Source organism: Sminthopsis crassicaudata, chromosome 5, assembly GCF_048593235.1.
Source record: "Sminthopsis crassicaudata isolate SCR6 chromosome 5, ASM4859323v1, whole genome shotgun sequence".
NCBI classification, from domain to species: Eukaryota; Metazoa; Chordata; class Mammalia; order Dasyuromorphia; family Dasyuridae; genus Sminthopsis; species Sminthopsis crassicaudata.
Genome location: NC_133621.1, coordinates 122,775,364 through 122,780,536, shown reverse-complemented (window position 1 = coordinate 122,780,536; position 5,173 = coordinate 122,775,364). Strand labels below are relative to the sequence as shown.

At 39.1% G+C, this 5,173-nt stretch overlaps 1 long non-coding RNA gene across 1 annotated transcript in view; it reads left to right on the top strand.

Annotated features, from left to right (window-relative positions):
• The first annotated feature begins 3,608 nt into the window (after positions 1-3,608).
• The window catches only part of LOC141542415 (uncharacterized), an 18,122-nt gene continuing 16,557 nt past the window's right edge, over positions 3,609-5,173 (top strand). The window contains exons 1-2 of the long non-coding RNA XR_012482144.1: positions 3,609-3,720; positions 4,838-4,949. This is a non-coding gene — a long non-coding RNA (uncharacterized LOC141542415). The remainder of the gene's footprint in view (positions 3,721-4,837; positions 4,950-5,173) is intronic.

The following is a 5,173-nucleotide window of genomic DNA, read 5'->3' as shown; positions in this document are numbered from 1 at the left end:
TGGTTAGAAGGCTATCTGTCTTTGAATTACCATCAAAAATAGGACCTGGAAGTCCACTATGGGAGTGGACATGCAAAATATAAATCTTACCTGGATGCTTTCTCACTCGCTCTTGAAGTTCTTTAAAGAGCTGATATATATTGGAAGCTACAAAATTTATGTGGGCTGTGGCAATTCTTTGTACCATACCTCTGAATAGGCCGATTCAGATATTATATTCATATCTCCCGGATAATAAGCAAGAGCTAGAATGATTGCATACAATTCATTCTGCTGAGTGGACTGAAAAGGAGTTCTGATTACTCTCTTTATATTTAAGTCATGAGAATATACAGAGCAAATACTATGTTTGGATGAATCTGTAAAGGTAGTTGGTCCTTTAAGAGGAACTTTAGAAACCTTTTCTTCAAGAATCCATTGCCAATTATGTATGTAACAGTCTGGTTATCTTTAATGTGTAAAATTTGGAGCCATGGCTAATAAAATTTGCCATTCTGGGATGGTTTCACAGCACACATTTACTTGTGCATTAGTATAAAAGGTGTATATCTTGTCAGGTCTTATCCCAGATAATTGTACTGCTTGTTTGATGGCCTTTAATAAAATTCTAGCCACAAGTACTGGGTAAGGAGTAAGGCTTTGTTCTTGTTGTGCTGGGAGGTTCACCCACTCTATCACACTGTCTCCTTGATGAAGGACTGATGTGGGTGCCTCTTGTGTAGCAAAAACTGATATTTCCAAGGGTTTTTGAGTGACTCTTTCAACCACATTGGATAAAGCCAGTTCAACTTGTCTCAAAGCCTCTTGAGCTTCTTTTGTAAGCTGGCGTGGTGAATTTAAAGCACTGTCTCCCCTTAAAATGTCATATAATGGTTGCAATTGACAGGTAGTCAAGCCTAGCACGGGACACATCCATTGGATATCTCCTATCAATTTCTGGAAGTCATTTAAGGTGTTTAGCTTCTCTGTTCTTAAGGAGAGTTTCTGTACTGTAAGCACCTTAGGATATACTTCATATTCTAAATATTGAGAAGGAGTATGTCTTTGAATCTTTTCTGAAGCTATGTGCAATTTATAATTCCTTAATATTTCTATGGTTTTTTGTAGACATGTTTCTAACATTTGTTCCTCAGGTGCACATCCCAATATATCATCCATGTAATGTAATAACATTACTTTTGGAAATGCTTTTCTTACTGGAGCAAGAGCAGCAGCAACATACATTTGACACATAGTAGGGCTGTTTTTCATTCCCTGTGGCAAAACTGTCCATTCATATCTTTTATAAGGCTCAGCTAAGTTAACACTGGGCACTGAAAAGGCAAATCTTTTCATATCTTCCTTATCTAGAGGGATAGAATAGAAACAATCCTTAATGTCTATAACCCACAGAGGCCATTCTCTTGGCAACTGAGTAGGAGATGGAAGTCCAGGTTGAAGAGTTTCCATAGTTTCCATCTGTTCATTTACCTTTCTTAAATCAGTTAACATTCTCCATTTTCCAGATTTCTTTTTTACAACAAATACTGGGGGATTCCAAGGACTTAGAGAAGGTTGTAAGTGTCCTTGGTCAAGTTGTTTCTGTACTATGTCTAGTAAGGTCTGAATTTTATCGCTACCTAAGGGCCACTGTTCTATCCACATTGGTGTATCAGTTTTCCACTGGATAGGAACAGGTGAAAGTGTTGGCAGGCCTTCAACAGCAGCCCTGCCTAAAAAACTGAAGTACTCATTTTTAACCCTAATTGTTGTAAAATGTCTCTTCCCCACAGATTGATGGGGATTTTTTCAACTATAAAAGGAATAAAAACTCCTGTTTCACCTTCAAATATCCATCTTAAAGGGGGTAGCACTAACTTCAGCTGCTATTGATCCTCCTACCCCAGACATGTAGGTGTCTGCCTTAGTCTTTGGCCAGTGACTGGGCCAGTTGGCACCTCTAATGACTGTGCGATCTGCACCTGTGTCCACCAGTCCTTCTAATGCTATGCCAAGTATATTCCTGGGTTTTGCTGCTTGGAGTCAGAACGTGGGTGACTATCACCAGGTTGCTTATTAGGAGTCTGTATCAGTAAACCTGATGTTAGTACTTCTCCTGGTTGATAAGTCACACATTGTCTACCTGTGTTAGTGACTGGGATATTATCTACATATTCCCCAGTTTCCCACATCAGTGTATGAATAGACACTGTTTTATAAGTACTCTCAGGAGGTGAAATGGTCAAGCCTACGTCCCTGGAGGCAAGGGATCCATAGGTTGGAGAGGAACAGATTTCACCTCTCCAGGGGGTATCTCAATTGTCCCAGCTGCATACAACTCTATCCTCCCTAATTGTAGTCCCTTTTTCCCATCATGTTGCTTCCTGGCTGATTGATTGTGTAATCCCTTTCTCCCATCAGATGGCTTCCTGGCTGATTGGTCATATCTGGGTATTGGACTTGGAGGAACTCTCTGGGTGTGGCATCTGCTGCCATCATCCCCCAAGTGTTTTTTGCTTGGGGCCCTGGAGCTGGGCCCCTCATCCCGTTTCCCTGAATCAGTCTACACTCTGAGGCCCAATGGAGTCCTCTGTTGCATTTTGGACATGAGATATTGGGTCTTGTTCTCCGACCGTGTTTTCTCATTCTGTCTTCATGCCAACATTGAGCTTTCAGATGTCCTACTTTACTGCATTGAAAGCAATGACCAGTCTCTCTGGAAGTCCCTTGCCAAAAGGGACCCTGTCTTCCTATGTTGGGATCTTGGGAAGTCTGCACCATAGCCTGGCTATAAAAGGTATTTGTGCCCACTGTGGCACAGCGTCTTATGATCTCCTCTAAAGGAGCATCTTCCATAGTCCTAGTATAATCCTTCTACAAACCTCACTGGCATTTTCTTTAGCAAGTTGCCTTACCAAAGTGTCCGTTACTATATTTTCACCATTAGCCTGTATGACAGCTGTCTGCAAACCTGCCACAAAATCAGCAAAAGGTTCATTTGGTTCCTGTACAATTTTTGTGTAGGTCTCACCCTTGTAGTTTTTACTGGGGAGAGAGGCCCATGCTTTGATAGCAGCAGCAGCAATTTGCTCAAATGCTGCTATGGAGTAATTAATCTCTACTGAAGCTTCTGCATAAGAACCTACACCTGTTAGTAGGTCATAGGTGATTGAAGTATTAACTCCACTTTGACTGTTTTGTTGGGCTTGAATCCTGCAGAGCTCACTATATTCAGAAAACCACAAGAAGTTTTGTCCAGGTTCTAAGCATACCTTTGCAATGATTTTCTAGTCACTAGTTGTTAAGGCTTCATAAGCCAAATTGCGTAGTAACAATTTAACATAATCTGATGTAGCCCCAAAGAGTGCAAGCTTTTTTCAGGTCTTTAAGGACATCCATATTAAAAGGAGCATATTTTCTACTTTCTTGACCTGCAGAATTATGCTGTTGAATCACTGGAAAAATTTGAAGTTTGAAATCATTATCTATTTCTTTTCAATTTTTGATAGTTTCAATAAGCCCTTTCTGTAATCTAGTTATGGGGGTTGGTGATTGCTGGGGGGGAGGTGCCGATGATATCACCGCCCCTCAAACTACTCCTCCTCCCTCCGTTCCTGAAGGTGGAGTTGATGTGGGCTGATCAATAATCTGCTCTCTAGGAGGGGTTGAAGTCTCTTCAGGACAATCAGAGTCAACATACCCTAATTCCTCATTCAAATCCCCTTGCCCTCTACCAAGATAGTGAGTTTGCTTATTTTCTATCTTTTTTTCCTCACGCTTCCTCCTCTGTTCACTTTTCCTTCTCCTATAACTTGCTCGATATCTTAAGTCTAATTGAATCACGTTGTATATATAAAATACCTCTGCGGAAATTGAATAAGGCCCATTTTTTGTGTAAAATTCTTTCATTTCAAGTACCACTAGTTTCCAGTTATCTACACTTAATTTCTTCCTTTAAGAACCAAGGGGAAGTGCGATTCGATGAGTCTAAGAGACTATCCATCTGTGGGCTGGTTACAAGCAAACTCTTCTCGTCAATTATCTTAATTATATCCTCTATAGGATTACTACTAGGGGAGGGTTAGGGAAGAAGACAAAGGTTAAATGACTGAGGTGATATTTGAATTCAACTTCCTTTCTCTTTTATCACTTGGCTGCCCCAAGGAAGTAAGATGTTCTAGGCACAGCAGCACCAAAAGCTGATTTTTCTGTAGTCTCATGGTTATATTTGTGCTTCAGTATATGAGTAAGAGAATTGGGGGAAGGATTGAAAATAATATTAATAGCATTATTCCTCTAGGAAGGGGAATCTGGAGGATATTAAAGTAAAAATATGTTCTCTTTTTCATCAAATTGAAAAATAGGTTTATATTTGCAATATTTTTAAGCATGATGCTCCTAAGAGATAAATACACACACACACACACACACACAGAAAGAGAGGATTCCTGTACCTATCTGCTTGTTTGTGGCAATTGGTCAGCACTTTTTAATAATAATAAGTGAGGTAGATCCCTCTCCACAATGATTTGTCTCCTCAATTATGGCTGTGGGGCTGGAAGCCCCATAAGTAATAAAATTTATTTATTGACAAGTAAAATGATGATTATTTTGTTATTTTGGCTCATGGTACTATGAAATATGCCTAATAACATGATCTTATAAAATTTAATATAGTGTTCTATCCTTGATTTTTAAAAATATCAGCACAAATTTACTAGAAGAGCTGAAATAAATTGAATTTTAAAATTAGTTTTGCATTTCTTGTTGTTTAGTCAATGTATACCAACTTTTTGGGACCCCATTTGGGATTTCCTAGGCAAAAGTATTGAAATGTTGTGCCATTTCCTTCTCCCAGTTATTTTATAGGTGAAGAGCTGAACAAATAAGATTAAGTGACTTTCCCAGATGCATAGCTGCTAAACACTTCATCCACTGTGCTGCTTACCTTCCCAAGTTTTATATACAAGGTATGTATAAATAATTAAAAGGTACACATAAATTCCTAGGATCATAACTCTGGAGCTGCAAGAAACCTTAAGAGTAATCTACTACAAACCCATTTGTTTTATAGATATGGAACTAAGGTTCAAGAAATGGTGATTTGCCCCAAACTTACAAAGACAATAAGTGAAAAAGTCTGAATTCAAACTCAGAGCTTACCAAGTTCAACATTATTTCTAGTGCAGTATTC